The 17460-nt window shown below is 45.9% G+C and overlaps 1 long non-coding RNA gene across 1 annotated transcript; it reads right to left on the reverse strand.

Moving 5' to 3' along the window:
* Positions 1-16175: 16175 nt before the first annotated feature.
* On the reverse strand, positions 16176-17009 carry LOC138667541 (uncharacterized). The gene is made up of 2 exons (XR_011318812.1): positions 16859-17009; positions 16176-16440 (listed from the first exon to the last, which is right to left on the reverse strand). It is a non-coding gene; the product is annotated as an uncharacterized lncRNA (long non-coding RNA).
* Positions 17010-17460: the final 451 nt, after the last annotated feature.

The following is a 17460-nucleotide window of genomic DNA, read 5'->3' on the forward strand; positions in this document are numbered from 1 at the left end:
GGTTTTGGTGGAGGGGGAATTGGAGTATATTGTGGAGAAGATTTTGGATTCTCGTGTTTCTAGACGGAAACTCCAGTATCTGGTTAAATGGAAGGGTTATGCTCAGGAAGATAATTCCTGGGTTTTTGCCTCTGATGTCCATGCTCCCGATCTTGTTCGTGCCTTTCATGTGGCTCATCCTGGTCGGCCTGGGGGCTCTGGTGAGGGTTCGGTGACCCCTCCTCAAGGGGGGGGTACTGTTGTGAATTCTGTGGCAGAGCTCCCTCCTGTGGTCACAAGTGGTACTTCGGCTGATTCTCTCTGTGAGCTTCTGTTGGTGGAGGGAAGTGGTACTGCGGCTTCTGAGTTTCCTCCCTCAGGTGATCTGGTGAGGTCGTTAGGTGCTTCTCTACTTAACTCCACCTAATGCTTTGATCCTGGCTTCCTGTCAATGTTCCAGTGTTGGACTTGCTTTTCCCTAGATCATTCCTGTGGCCTGCTGCTCTGCATAGCTAAGTTCTTCTTTGCTATTTGTTTGCTATTTTTTCTGTCCAGCTTGTCTAATTTTTTGCTGGAAGCTCTGGGACGCAAAGGGTGTACCTCCGTGCCGTTAGTTCGGTACGGAGGGTCTTTTTGCCCCCTTTGCGTGGTTTTCTTTAGGGTTTTGTGTAGACCGCAAAGTTACCTTTTCTATCCTCGCTCAGTTAAGAAAGTCGGGCCTCACTTTGCTGAATCTATTTCATCTCTACGTTTGTCTTTTCATCCTAACTCACAGTCATTATATGTGGGGGGCTGCCTTTTCCTTTGGGGTATTTCTCTGAGGCAAGGTAGGCTTATTTTCTATCTTCAGGCTAGTTAGTTTCTCAGGCTGTGCCGAGTTGCATAGGCAGAGTTAGGCGCAATCCACGGCTGCCTCTAGTGTTGTTTGGAGAGGATTAGGGATTGCGGTCTGTAGAGTTCCCACATCTCAGAGCTTGTTCTATGATTTTGGGTTATTGTCAGATCACTGTATGTGCTCTGACCGCTATGTCCATTGTGGTACTGAATTGCCTTTCATAACACTTTCCTATCCTCGGTCTGTTCAGTAAGTCGGGCCTCACTTTGCTAAATCTATTTCATCTCTGTGTTTGTATTTTCATCTTTACTCACAGTCATTATATGTGGGGGGCTGCCTTTTCCTTTGGGGAATTTCTCTGAGGCAAGGTAGGCTTTATTTTTCTATCTTCAGGGCTAGCTAGTTTCTTAGGCTGTGCCGAGTTGCATAGGGAGCGTTAGGAGCAATCCACGGCTATTTCTAGTGTGTGTGATAGGATTAGGGATTGCGGTCAGCAGAGTTCCCACGTCCCAGAGCTCGTCCTTTATTATCAGTAACTACCAGGTCATTCCGTGTACTCTTAACCACCAGGTCCATTATTGTCCTGACCACCAGGTCATAACAGTACAGGTGGCCCAAAGTACTAATGCATCTCAATAGAGGGATAAGAGAAGTTCTGAGACCTTTTTTTTTCTTTGCAGTGTGTTTTGTCTCTCTTGTCCCCTTTACATCTGGGTGGTTCAGAACACAGGTGTAGACATGGACATTCAAGGTCTGTCCTCTTTGATGGATAATCTCACTATAAGTGTACAAAACATTCAAGATTTTGTGGTTCAGAATCTGATGTCAGAGCCTAGGATTCCAATTCCTGATTTGTTTTTTGGTGATAGATCTAAGTTCTTGAATTTCAAAAATAATTGTAAATTGTTTCTTGTCTTGAAACCTCGCTCCTCAGGTGACCCTGTTCAACAAGTAAAGATCATTATTTCTTTGTTACGTGGTGACCCTCAAGACTGGGCATTTTCCCTTGCATCAGGGGATCCGGCATTGCGTGATGTTGATGCGTTTTTCCTGGCGCTTGGATTGCTTTATGACAAACCTAATTCAGTGGATCAGGCAGAGAAAATCTTGCTGGTTCTGTGTCAGGGTCAGGATGAAGCGGAGATATATTGTCAGAAGTTTAGAAAGTGGTCTGTGCTCACTCAGTGGAATGAATGTGCCCTGGCAGCGATCTTCAGAAAGGGTCTCTCTGAAGCCCTTAAGGATGTCATGGTGGGATTTCCCATGCCTGCTGGTCTGAATGAGTCTATGTCTTTGGCCATTCAGATCGATCGACGCTTGCGTGAGCGTAAAGCTGTGCACCATTTGGCGGTACTATCTGAGCATGGGCATGAGCCTATGCAATGTGATAGGACTTTGACCAGAGCTGAACGGCAAGAACACAGACGTCGGAATGGGCTATGTTTTTACTGTGGTGATTCCACTCATGCTATCTCCGATTGTCCTAAGCGCACTAAGCGGTTCGCTAGGTCTGCCACCATTGGTACGGTACAGTCGAAATTTCTATTGTCCGTTACTCTGATTTGCTCTTTGTCATCCTATTCTGTTATGGCATTTGTGGATTCAGGCGCTGCCCTGAATTTGATGGACTTGGAGTATGCCAGGCGCTGTGGTTTTTTGTTGGAGCCCTTGCAGTATCCTATTCCATTTAGAGGAATTGATGCTACGCCTTTGGCCAAGAATAAGCCTCAGTACTGGACCCAATTGACCATGTGCATGGCTCCTGCACATCAGGAGGATATCCGCTTTCTGGTGTTGCATAATCTGCATGATGTGGTCGTTTTCGGGTTGCCATGGCTACAGGTCCATAATCCAGTATTGGACTGGAAATCTATGTCTGTGTCCAGCTGGGGTTGCCAGGGGGTACATGGTGATGTTCCATTTTTGTCTATTTCGTCTTCCACTCTTTCTGAAGTTCCAGAGTTTTTGTCGGATTATCGGGATGTATTTGATGAGCCCAAAGCCAGTGCCCTACCTCCTCATAGGGATTGCGATTGTGCAATTAATTTGATTCCTGGTAGTAAGTTTCCTAAGGGCCGATTGTTCAATTTATCTGTGCCAGAACACGCCGCTATGTGGAGTTATATAAAGGAATCCTTAGAGAAAGGCCATATTCGCCCGTCGTCATCACCGTTAGGAGCAGGGTTCTTTTTTGTGGCCAAGAAGGATGATTCTTTGAGACCTTGTATTGATTACCGCCTTCTCAATAAAATTACAGTCAAATTTCAGTATCCTTTGCCGTTGCTGTCTGATTTGTTTGCTCGTATTAAAGGGGCTAGTTGGTTCACCAAGATAGATCTTCGAGGGGCGTATAATCTTGTGCGTATTAAACAAGGCGATGAATGGAAAACAGCATTTAATACGCCCGAGGGCCATTTTGAGTACCTGGTTATGCCATTCGGGCTTTCCAATGCTCCATGAGTATTTCAGTCCTTTATGCATGACATCTTCCGAGAGTACCTGGATAAATTCCTGATTGTGTATTTGGATGATATTTTGGTCTTTTCGGATGATTGGGCGTCTCATGTGAAGCAGGTCAGAATGGTGTTCCAGGTCCTTCATGCGAATTCCTTGTTTGTGAAGGGGTCAGAGTGTCTATTTGGAGTTCAGAAGGTTTCATTTTTGGGGTTCATTTTTTCCCCTTCTACTATCGAGATGGACCCTGTCCAGGCCATTTACGATTGGACTCAGCCGACATCTGTGAAGAGCCTGCAAAAGTTCCTGGGCTTTGCTAATTTTTATCGGCGCTTCATCGCTAATTTTTCTAGTGTTGCTAAACCGTTGACTGATTTGACCAAGAAGGGTGCTGATGTGGTCAATTGGTCTTCTGCAGCTGTAGAGGCTTTTCAGGAGTTGAAGCGTCGTTTTTCTTCTGCCCCTGTGTTGTGCCAGCCAGATGTTTCGCTCCCGTTTCAGGTTGAGGTTGATGCTTCTGAGATTGGAGCTGGGACTGTTTTGTCGCAAAGAAGTTCTGATGGCTCGGTGATGAAGCCATGTGCTTTCTTTTCTAGAAAGTTTTCGCCTGCTGAGCGCAGTTATGATGTTGGTAATCGAAAGTTGTTGGCCATGAAGTGGGCATTCGAGGAGTGGCGTCATTGGCTTGAAGGAGCCAAGCATCGCGTGGTGGTCTTGACAGATCACAAGAATTTGACTTATCTTGAGTCTGCCAAACGGTTGAATCCGAGACAGGCTTGATGGTCATTATTTTTCTCCCGTTTTGATTTTGTGGTTTCGTACCTTCCGGGCTCTAAGAATGTGAAGGCTGATGCCCTGTCAAGGAGTTTTGTGCCTGACTCTCCGGGTGTTCCTGAGCCGGCGGGTATTCTCAAAGAGGGGGTAATTTTGTCTGCCATCTCCCCTGATTTGCGGCGGGTGCTGCAAAAATTTCAGGCTGATAGACCTGACCGTTGCCCAGCGGAGAAACTGTTTGTCCCTGATAGATGGACTAGTAGAGTTATCTCTGAGATTCATTGTTCAGTGTTGGCTGGGCATCCTGGAATCTTTGGTACCAGAGATTTGGTGGCTAGATCCTTTTGGTGGCCGTCTTTGTCACGGGATGTGCGTTCTTTTGTGCAGTCCTGTGGGACTTGTGCTCGGGCTAAGCCCTGCTGTTCTCGTGCCAGTGGGTTGCTTTTGCCCTTGCCGGTCCCGAAGAGGCCCTGGACGCATATTTCTATGGATTTTATTTCGGATCTCCCCGTCTCTCAAAAGATGTCGGTCATTTGGGTGGTTTGTGATCGCTTTTCTAAGATGGTCCATTTGGTACCTTTGTCTAAATTGCCTTCCTCCTCTGATTTGGTGCCATTATTTTTCCAGCATGTGGTTCGTTTACATGGTATCCCGGAGAACATCGTTTCTGACAGAGGTTCCCAGTTTGTTTCGAGGTTTTGGCGATGTTTTTGTGCTAGGATGGGCATTGATTTGTCTTTTTCCTCGGCTTTCCATCCTCAGACAAATGGCCAAACCGAACGAACTAATCAGACTTTGGAAACATATCTGAGATGCTTTGTTTCTGCTGATCAGGATGATTGGATGTCCTTTTTGCCATTGGCTGAGTTCGCCCTTAATAATTGGGCCAGCTCGGCTACTTTGGTTTTGCCGTATTTCTGCAATTCTGGTTTCCATCCGCGTTTCTCTTCAGGGCAGGTTGAGTCTTCGGACTGTCCTGGTGTGGATACTGTGGTGGATAGGTTGCAGCAGATTTGGAGTCATGTGGTGGACAATTTGACACAGTGGCGTAGGAAGGGGGGTGCGGGGGGGGCGGTCCGCCCCGGGCGGCACAATGCTGGGGGCGGCCGGCGCTGCAGGAGAAGAAGATGGAAAAAAAAAAAAAAAAAAAAAGACGCCCCTTTAAATCTTCGGGCGGCGCCGTCCGCCGCCACGACCAGGGCCAGCTCCCCCCACCACCGGACCCCGCCCCCCGCTCTATACTCACCTCTCCTGGTTCCTGCGGCGCCGGCAGCTGCAGCGTCCTCCGGCTCTGCGACGTCTCAGGGCAGAGGGCGCGATGACGTCACTACTGTGCGCGCCGCTCTGCCTCTCTGTCCTGAGCGTCGCAGAGCCGGAGAGACGCTGACTGCACCGGACCTGCGCTGGGAACGGGAGAGGTGAGGATTTTACTTTTTTTTTTTTTTTTCTTTATGTCTGACTGTCTGGGGCTGGGGCAATGCTGGACACACTGGGGCAATACTGGAGACCATGGGGCAGATTGCTGGACACACTGGGGCAGTACTGGAGACCATGGGGCAGAATGCTGGACACACTGGGGCAATACAGGACACCATGGGGCAGATTGCTGGACACACTGGGGCAATACAGGAGACTATGGTGCAGATTGCTGGTCACACTGGGGCAATACTGGAGACCATGGGGCAGAATGCTGGACACACTGGGGCAATACTGGAGACCATGGGGCAGAATGCTGGACACACTGGGGCAATACTGGAGACCATGGGGCAGATTTCAGGACACATTGAGGCAATGCTGGAGACCCTGGGGCAGACTTCTGGACATACTGGGGCAATACTGGAGACCATGGGGCAGATTGCTGGACACACCGGGGCAATACTGGAGACCATGGGGCAGAATGCTGGACACACTGGGGCAATACAGGAGACCATGGGGCAGATTGCTGGACACACTGGGGCAATACTGGAGACCCTGGGGCAGATTGCTGGACACACTGGGGCAATACTGGAGACCCTGGGGCAGATTTCTGGACATACTGGGGCAATACTGGAGACCATGGGGCAGATTGCTGGACACACCGGGGCAATACTGGAGACCATGGGGCAGAATGCTGGACACACTGGGGCAATACAGGAGACCATGGGGCAGATTGCTGGACACACTGGGGCAATACTGGAGACCCTGGGGCAGATTGCTGGACACACTGGGGCAATACTGGAGACCCTGGGGCAGATTTCTGGACACATTGAGGCAATGCTGGAGACCCTGGGGCAGACTTCTGGACACACTGGGGCAATGCTGGACACTGGGGCAGATTGCTGGACACACTGGGGGTAATATACTGGACAAACTGGGGCAATGCTGGACACTGGGGGTAATATGCTGGACACACTGGGGCAGACTGCTGGACACACTGGGGAAAGGCTGGACACTGGGGCAGATTGCTGGACACACTGAGGGCAGATTGCTGGACACACTGGGGGTAATATGCTGGACATACTGGGGCAGATTGCTGGACACACTGGGGGTAATATGCTGGACACACTGGGGCAGACTGCTGGACACACTGGGGAAAGGCTGGACACTGGGGCAGATTGCTGGACACACTGAGGGCAGATTGCTGGACACACTGGGGGTAATATGCTGGACATACTGGGGCAGATTGCTGGACACACTGGGGGTAATATGCTGGACACACTGGGGCAGATTGCTGGACAACATGGGGGTAATATGCTGGACACACTGGGGGTAATATGCTGGACACACTGGGGCAGACTGCTGGACACACTGGGGAAAGGCTGGACACTGGGGCAGATTGCTGGACACACTGAGGGCAGATTGCTGGACACACTGGGGGTAATATGCTGGACATACTGGGGCAGATTGCTGGACACACTGGGGGTAATATGCTGGACACACTGGGGCAGATTGCTGGACAACATGGGGGTAATATGCTGGACACACTGGGGGCAGGACTTGAGGCATGGGCAGAATGTAGATACGGGGCATGATTGGAGACACGGGGCAGGATTGGATCATGGGGCAGGACGGATACGATGGAGGCTGGTGGGGCAGGATGGGGAGATCATATGGGGTAGAATGGATACTCATGAGGGCAGGATACGACAACATATGGCTGGAGCCAGGAATGAGATAAACGGGGCCAGGGTGGGGAATATTATTACCATAGGGGATAATTAAGGGATATTATTACTGCAGTGATGTATTTATTTTATTTTTTGAGTATACTGTTTTAAATGGGGGGGCGGTCCTGTTACTGTGCAGAGTGACACTATATCACCTTTTTTTCTTCATGTGGTGTAATGTAGAAGTTGTGAAAAATTAAGTAATGTGTTCTGCAAGCGGAGCTCGAGATAACTGTGTTATTTCCTGCAGAAACGAGTCCTGGCTGGAAGGAATGATGGCGGTCTGTGCTGGATGAAAGATGAAGGACTTCACCTAGAGACGTCACTGGTGAGTCAGTGTTACCTATACACTGACACTATACACTGTATACTATATAGAGGTCCTGTGTATAATGTCACCAGTGATCTCTGTATTACCTCTACACAGACACTGCATACTAAGTACAGATCTCCTGTGAATACTGGCACTTATGGTGATAGTATTGTGGTTTTTTTTTTATTACTGATCAGTATTGTAGTATTCAGTCACTATGTGGTGGTAATATGTGGTCTGGAAATGGTGCGGTGGTATTTGTCCCTTGTATGTAGTATTATTCGGTCACTATGTGGCCTGGTCATGGTGTGGTGGTATTAAGTCACAGGTGTGGCATGTGGGGGTGACACCATTAGGCCCAGTTTAAGTTCTACAAAACAGGAAAACCATTTTTGGTAACCTTTGTGTGTATTGAGCCGGGGGGGGGCGCCAAACTCGGGATCAGCCCCGGGCGGCAAAAGCTCTAGCTACGCCTCTGATTTGACATTGTCCCAGGAGAAGGCTCAACGTTTCGCTAACCGCCGGCGCTGTGTGGGTCCCCGACTTCGTGTTGGGGATTTGGTTTGGTTGTCGTCTCGTTATGTTCCTATGAAGGTTTCCTCTCCTAAGTTTAAGCCTCGTTTCATTGGTCCGTATAAGATTTCTGAGGTTATCAATCCTGTGTCATTTCGTTTGACCTTTCCAGCTTCTTTTGCCATCCATAATGTATTCCATAGGTCATTGTTGTGGAGATACGTGGCACCTGTGGTTCCATCCGTTGATCCTCCTGCCCCGGTGTTGGTTGAGGGGGAGTTGGAATATGTGGTGGAGAAGATTTTGGATTCTCGTATTTCGAGACGGAAACTCAAGTACCTGGTCAAGTGGAAGGGTTATGGTCAGGAAGATAATTCTTGGGTTTTTGCCTCTGATGTTCATGCTGCCAATCTGGTTCGTGCCTTTCATTTGGCTCATCCTAGTCGGCCTGGGGGCTCTGGTGAGGGTTCGGTGACCTCTCCTCAAGGAGGGGGTACTGTTGTGAATTCTGTTGTCGGGCTCCCTCCTGTGGTCATGAATGGTACTTCGGCTGGTTCTATCCATGGAATTCCTCTGGTGGCTGTGGGTGTTTCTGAGTTTCCTTCCACAGGTGACGAGGTTAATTCGTTAACTGGCTGCTCTATTTAACTCCACTTAGATCTTTGCTCCATGCCACCTGTCAATGTTCCAGTATTGGTCTTGTTCACTCCTGGATCGTTCTTGTGACCTGTCTTCCCAGTAGAAGCTAAGTGCCTGCCTGTTATTCTCTGGTTTGCTATTTTTCTGTCCAGCTTGCTATTTTGTTGTTATTTTGCTTGCTGGAAGCTCTGGGACGCAGAGGGAGCGCCTCCGCACTGTGAGTCGGTGCGGAGGGTCTTTTTGCACCCTCTGCGTGGTCTTTTTGTAGGTTTTTGTGCTGACCGCAAAGCTACCTTTCCTATCCTCGGTCTGTTCAGTAAGTCGGGCCTCACTTTGCTAAATCTATTTCATCTCTGTGTTTGTATTTTCATCTTTACTCACAGTCATTATATGTTGGGGGCTGCCTTTTCCTTTGGGGAATTTCTCTGAGGCAAGGTAGGCTTTATTTTTCTATCTTCAGGGCTAGCTAGTTTCTTAGGCTGTGCCGAGTTGCATAGGGAGCGTTAGGAGCAATCCACGGCTATTTCTAGTGTGTGTGATAGGATTAGGGATTGCGGTCAGCAGAGTTCCCACGTCCCAGAGCTCGTCCTTTATTATCAGTAACTACCAGGTCATTCCGTGTGCTCTTAACCACCAGGTCCATTATTGTCCTGACCACCAGGTCATAACAATCATGTTATCAGCAGCACATCTACAGTTTACACCGGCGATGTGCTGCTGAGAACAAGGATTTCTGTTCCCACGTAAACAATCCAATAATTCGATGAATAGGCAGCATTTTGCTTGTTTAGTATAATACACCCCATAGTCCTCCATATATTATAATGTGCAGCTCAGTCCTCCATATAGTATAATACACTCCTCAGTCCTCCATATAGTATAATACACTAAAAAAACACCATAAGAGGAAAAACCTCCACTATACTAAACAGCAAAAAAAACACCAGAATACAGGCAGAGATGCTTACCTGTTCAAGGCCTCCAACAATTGCACTAACCAAGGTGCACCAGGCCCAAGTAAAGATAGCAAAATACACAGGTGCAAATGATACCACTAATGCAGCCAACCTACAATCAGGAATTGGCCGCTTGGAGCACCCGTGCAAAAAAATAGTCTGTATGTGGCATACTCACACAGAAATGCAAAGTATATGGTGCAAAGCCTATTAATGACGCCATATGTATAGCGGGCTAACCATGATGCATCCTGTGTGAACAGAGGCCACAGTGTACAGAGCCATCTAGGGCCCAGCCGCACCCTGGAAAAATATACAGTGCACCAAAAACATAACAATATATGCAAGGTATTGGTTGATATTATGGCCACAATATTTAAGCTGCCAACCCACGTCAAGGGTCCTTTCTGTGTGAGTATGCCACATACAGATTGTTGGAGGCCTTGAACAGGTAAGCATCTCTGCCTGTATTCTGGTGTTTTTTTTGCTGTTTAGTATAGTGGAGGTTTTTCCTCTTATGGTGTTTTTTTAGATTAGGACTGCCAATATACAAGGACCCTTGATGTGGGTTGGCAGCTTAAATATTGTGGCCATAATATCAACCAATACCTTGCATATATTGTTATGTTTTTGGTGCACTGTATATTTTTCCAGGGTGCGGCTGGGCCCTAGATGGCTCTGTACACTGTGACCTCTGTTCACACAGGATGCATCATGGTTAGCCCGCTATACATATGGCGTCATTAATAGGCTTTGCACCATATACTTTGCATTTCTGTGTGAGTATGCCACATACAGACTATTTTTTTGCACGGGTGCTCCAAGCGGCCAATTCCTGATTGTAGGTTGGCTGCATTAGTGGTATTATTTGCACCTGTGTATTTTGCTATCTTTACTTGGGCCTGGTGCACCTTGGTTAGTGCAATTGTTGGAGGCCTTGAACAGGTAAGCATCTCTGCCTGTATTCTGGTGTTTTTTTAGTATAATACACTCCTCAGTTCTCCATATAGTATAACACACTCCTCATAGTCCTCCATATATTAAGATACACTGTTCAGTCCTCCATATAGTATAATACACTCTTCAGTCCTCCATATAGTATAATGTACTGCCACATTCCTCCAAATAGTATAATACACTCCTCATAGTGCTCCATATAGTATAATGCACCGCCATTGTCATTCATGTTGTACAATTCACTTCCCATACTATAATGCACCCCATAGTTCTTCATATAGTATAATGTATTCCCCATAGTCCTCGATGCAGTATAATGCAGCCCACATATAGTATAATGATGCCTCCCCAGAGTATAATGCAGCCACTCCACAGAATATATTATAGCCCCCTGAGTATAATGTAACCCCCAGAGAATATAATGCAGCCCCCTCATATAGTATAATGCAGCCCCTGCATATATATGGTAGCCCCTTCATGGTCTTCATAGAGCATAATGCAGCCCCCATAGAATATAATGTAGCCCCTCCATAGAATACAATGCAGCCCTCCTCATATAGTATAATGCAGCTCCCCATAGAATATAATGTAGCCCCCTCATAGAGTATGATGCAATCACCCCTCATAGAATATAATACAGCCCCCCATAGAGTATAATGTAGCCCCCAGAGAATGTAATACAGCCCCCCCATAGAGTATAATACAGCCCCCCATAGAATATAATACAGCACCCCATAGAATGTAATACAGCCCACCTCCCCACAGAATATAATACAACCCCCATGGAATATAATGTAGCCCCCATAGAATGTAATACAGCCCCCCATAGAATGTAATACAGCCCCCCATAGAAAGTAATACAGCCCAGCCCCCATAGAATGTAATACAGCACAGGCCCCATAGAATGTAATAAAGCCCCCCAATAGAATGTAGTGCAGCCAGCCCCCATAGAATGTAACGCAGCCAGCCACCATAGAATGTAATAAAGCCCCCCAATAGAATGTAATACAGCAATGTAATGCAGCCAGCCACCATAGAATGTAATGCAGCCAGACCCATAGAATGTAATGCAGCCAGCCCCATAGAATGTAATGCAGCCAGCCCCCATAGAATGTAATGCAGCCAGCCCCCATAAAAAGTAATGCAGCCAGCCCCATAGAATGTAATAAAGCCCCCCATAGAATGTAATACAGCAATGTAATGCAGCCAGCCCCCATAGAAAGTAATGTAGCCTGCCTGATAGAATGTAATGCAGTCAGCCCCCAAAGAATGTAATGCAGCCAGCCCCCATAGAATGTAATGCAGCCGCAGCCAGCCCCCATAGAATGTAATGCAGCCAGCCCCCATAGAATGTAATGTAGCCAGCCCCCATAGAATGTAATACAGCCCCCCCAATTGCCCCATAATCCAGTTATCACTCACTGATATATTTTAAAAAAAAAACACTCTCCTCACCTCAGCAGCTGCAGTCTGCCCGGCCACACAGCAGGTGTGCGATGATATGACGTCATTGCGCACCCACAGTGTCAGAGCAAGGCAGAGTGGGGAATAATGGGAGAGGGAGCGACAGCGGACGCTCTCTCCTCCATCATGGCATTCAACTGTACCGACGTCATAGTTGAATGCGGGGCGGGCGACCGGGGGTGAGTCGGTGCTGGTGGGAGGAGTCATCCCTGGCGCCGCTGATAGTTGCAGCGGCCGACTCCTGGCACCGGCCCCTCTGGCATTTGCCAGAAGTGCCCGATGACCAGTCCGGCCCTGGAACTCTCATATGATCCAAAAACTAGGCCAATACAAGCAATAAGTGTTTTCTGCACGTCACAGGTCTACAAAAAATATTTTTGTATTCATCGCAGGTGACTTTGTACTTTTCTGAATCATCTTTTTGTCCTGATTTCAAAAATGTATATAGTTTTTCTGTAGCACGTATAGTTTCCATGGAGCATCATCATTATTATAAGGTATAGGAAATATACTGGCGACATTAAGAAAACAATACATCTACAAAAATGCTTCATCTTACAAAACAGTTTTTATTGAACCAAAATAATTTCACATGCAATATAGAAACCAAAATATGAACAGAAATTAAAATTGCTTGACATTGGACTGTTGTTGATATGATTTTTCAGAGATGTCCCTATATAACATCCAACAGTAATCTGCCATCATTGAGACATTCCAAAAACCCTGGTAGCAGTGTTCCATTACTTTAATGTCCTAGTGAAACCGCTCGCCTTGCTCATTGCCTACATCCCCAAGATTTTGAGGGAAGAAATCTAAATGTGAATGCAAAAAGTGCATTTTCAGAGACATGCGACATCCAATACACTGGTATGCATTTAGCAGTTCCTCAACACCTTCAACATATTCTGGAGATTTTTGTTTTCCTAAGAAGTTTTCACAGATCCACTTGAAGCTTTTCCAAGATCTCAATTCCTTATCATTTAGAGATCCTTCAAACACACCATCTCTCATAAGCTCTCTGATCTGAGGACCAACAAATACCCCTTCCTTCAGTTTTCCTGGTGAAATGCTGGAGAATTTATGTGAAATGTACGGCAACCCTTGTGAATTTGTCTTTGACATGGCTTTCACCAAGTTTTTAATGAATCCTAACTTTATATGTAGTGGAGGAAGAAAGATTTTTGTTGGAGCAACTAAAGGATTATGTTGAACATTGTCTCTACCTGGAACATAGATGTCTCTCTGTCCCAAATCACAACGAACATAATGCTCTACTGTATTTCTACTGTCCCATAAACACAAGAAGCAACAATATTTTTTTTGAACCTCCTTGCATTCCCATTAGCAGACCAATCACTTTAAGGCTATGTGCACACGTTCAGGTTTTTTTGCGTTTTTTTCGCGTTTTTAACGCAATAAAATCGCGATAAAAACGTGAAAAAAACGCTAACATATGGTTCCCAATCTTTTGTATTGAATCCGCAAAAATTGTGCTAATGTTGCGTTTTTTTCCGCAAAAAAAACGAATTGCGGAAAAAGAAGCAACATGTTCATTATTTTTGCGGAATCGCTGATTTCCCGCATCCATAGACTTGCATTGAAACGCTAGAAATCCGCAATCATATAAAAATTTGCGGATTTCTAGCGTTTATTTCCTGAAAAACTACAGGAAGTGACATGCCATCTATCCCATCATGCCATTCATGCACATCCCATAATCCAGGAAGAGGAAACTCCCACACCATTCCCGTCTTCCTGTATTATGGCTGCCGACATGGAGGGGTATGATCGGATGAGGCTGGATGTGGTGCAGATGATAAGTGTGGTAAGTGTGTGTGTATATGTGTATATATGTGTGTGTCTGTGTATATATGTGTGTGCGCGTGTGTTCGGACAGCGGCCGATGAGACTAGTCTCATCGGCCGATGTCTGTTCCCTCCAAGTCGTTGCAGCAGGCTCAGCTCGATGGGAGCAGTATTTCCCATCGAACTGTCCCTGCTGCAATGTACTATTTCCCCCATCAAATGTCCCCTACAATTATGGTCATTGGTGAACAGAGGTTACGGGCCCATTCCCCTAATAAACTTAATTATTTACCCCTATTCACCCCTAAACTTAATTGTCATTGGTGGCCAGTGTATTATCATTGGTGGCCAGTGTATAATTATTATCATTGGTGGCCAGTGTATTATCATTGGTGGCCAGTGTATTATCATTGGTGGCCAGTGTATTATCATTGGTGGCCAGTGTATAATTATTATCATTGGTGGCCAGTGTATTATCATTGGTGGCCAGTGGAAATCATATATAAATTATTATTTATTTTCATTGGTGGACAGTGGGAAAAATAATAATAAAATGTACAACTTCATTGGTGGCCAGTGGTTACCTTATAATTACCTGTCCCCGGCGATCGCCACCTAAAATAAAAAAAAACAAAAAAAACCCATACTCACCTAAACGCCCAATTCCACGATTCCCTCGTCAGAAAAAATTAAAAAAACAAACCACAACGTATACCTACCCTCCGCAGCATCCAATTAAACGATTGTCCCACGATGATCTTGAGTTTAGAGCAGCCACATAACATGCGGCTGCTCTAAACCGCGGCCGCCGATACAATGAACGGGATCGTAAAGCGATCCCGTTCACTGTATACCGAGTTCTCCCGAACGCAGCTCGCGCTGTTCGGGGGAACTCGTTCGGCAGTCACTGCAGCTGCGCGGACTCCCCGGCTGACCGGAGGTGAACGCTGGAGCGTGGGAAAATTTTCCCATGCTATCAGTTCATCTCCGTTCAGCCGGTGAGGCTGCGCAGAGATGATATTTGTCATCATTAGTAATGTTTACAACGGGACAGGTGCACTTGCACCTGTTCCATTGTAAACCAATTTTTTTTTTAACCCTTGAATTACCCCAATAATAAAATATGGTCTAAAACTCGGAGTCTTTATTTCATTAATATACTACGTGGCTGGGCAATATACTAAATGGATGGGCAATATACTACGTGGCTGGGCAATATACTAAATGGATGGGCAATATACTACGTGGCTGGGCAATATACTAAATGGATGGGCAATATACTACGTGGCTGGGCAATATACTAAATGGATGGGCAATATACTACGTGGCTGGGCAATATACTACGTGGCTGGGCAATATACTACGTGGCTGGGCAATATACTAAATGGATGGGCAATATACTGAGTGGCTGGGATATATGTGACGTGGCTGGGCAATATACTAAATGGATGGGCAATATACTACATGGCTGGGCAATATACTAAATGGATGGGCAATATACTACGTGGCTGGGCAATATACTAAATGGATGGGCAATATACTGAGTGGCTGGGATATATGTGACGTGGCTGGGCAATATACTAAATGGATGGGCAATATACTACGTGGCTGGGCAATATACTAAATGGATGGGCAATATACTACGTGGCTGGGCAATATACTAAATGGATGGGCAATATACTAAATGGATGGGCAATATACTGAGTGGCTGGGATTTATGTGACGTGGCTGGGCAATATACTAAATGGATGGGCAATATACTACGTGGCTGGGCAATATACTACGTGGCTGGGCAATATACTAAATGGATGGGCAATATACTACATGGCTGGGCAATATACTAAATGGATGGGCAATATACTACGTGGCTGGGCAATATACTAAATGGATGGGCAATATACTACGTGGCTGGGATATATGTGACGTGGCTGGGCAATATACTAAATGGATGGGCAATATACTACGTGGGTATATATACTACGTGGGTGGGTCGCCCCTGGGTGACTATAATATAATGTCTTTTTCTCCTTTTTCAGGTAACATCAGGGGCTTATCTACAGCATTACAGAATGCATTACAGAATGCTGTAGATAAGCCCCTGATGCCGGTGGGCTTACCTCACCCGTGATTTTCGGGGTGACAGGTTCCCTTTAAGTTTTGTTATAAAATGTCAGTTCATATATATTAAAAAAAGTTTCTTTAATGTAATTAATTTTTATTTTACTTTATTAAAAAAAAATTATTTTAACTACTCAGATTTCTTATTATCATAAAAATAAGAAGATCGGAAATGGGATCTGATTTAAGCAACGGTAAACAATAACAACATGGAAACGATTATTGTTTAAATAATATTTTGTATTTATTAACAATGTTTACAATTTGGTTAATTAAAAAGGGGCCTTGGTAGATAGGGATTTGGCGACGGTTGATAGGGATTACGCCTCACATTTTCACAGGTGTTAGCATCTGTGCCATACAGACTGGTTCATTAGTGGATAGGGTTCAGCCGTCATATGTTCTCTGCTGTTATATCTCACGTCCAGTCTTGGGCCTTGATTCTGGTTAGGCGTCTGCTATCCCTTCTTCTCCGAGATTGCTCCTATGGGAGAATAAAGTATGTGTTATTACATGGAACTGTACAACACATGGAATACAGCTGGCAAGGCTGGGTTCACATTGCGTTCCCCCAGTCCGTTTTTGACGGACTTCGTAACACCGCTGCATAATGCGGTGAAACGTAGTCCGCTAGCGCCGCCATTGACTCCTATGTCTGACATCACTAGCCATGTGCCGTCATTTGAGTGACAGTCGGAGCTCTAGACTCTGACTGCAGCGTTTCCGGGTCTGTCACTGCTAGCGCAGATGGAGCTAGCAGATGCTCCATCTGCGCTAGTGATGTGCCAAAGTCAGCACTTGCGTTGCAGCAGACCGTCAACGTATATGTTTACCTGGCTGCTGTACACATTGTGAACCCAGCCTAATACGCAAAGTGTTGACATCTAATGACATTTTCTTACCAGCTCGCTGTAGTGGTGCAGCAAAAGTAGTGCCTTATGCAACAGTAGGCAGTTCTGTTCTGGAGTTAGACGATGGTGCGGCATCTTGAATTCAACAAGGAAGCAAAATGGTGAAGAGGGGTTGGACCAGGAAATGACCTCATGGTTTTTTTTTTTTTCAACCAACTTTATCTGCTGTAAAAAACGCATAAAAAACGCACAAAAAACGCATGTAAAAACCGCACAAAAAACGCACAAAAACCGCACAAAAAACGCATGCGGATTTCCTGGGAGTAGTGCCAATTTCTCCTCAGGAAAATCTCAGGAAAATTCTGCACAAAAACCTGACGTGTGCACATACCCTAAAATCTCCACAGATATTCTATAGATGATGTTTATATTGTATAGCATCCAAACAACTGACAGATTTCATAACTTTCCTTTAGATTACATGAGTGAGCAATTGGGATTGATGGTTTTATATTTCCATTGTGAAGCAACACTGCTTTCATACTTCTCTGGGATGAGTCAATAAACAATCGCCAATCTGCAACAAAATACTCTTGATTCAGTTCTTCAAAGAGGCCATTCACATTGTTAGAGTACACCATTGGTCCATGAAC

This window comes from Ranitomeya imitator, chromosome 2 (assembly GCF_032444005.1).
Source record: "Ranitomeya imitator isolate aRanImi1 chromosome 2, aRanImi1.pri, whole genome shotgun sequence".
NCBI classification, from domain to species: domain Eukaryota; kingdom Metazoa; phylum Chordata; class Amphibia; order Anura; family Dendrobatidae; genus Ranitomeya; species Ranitomeya imitator.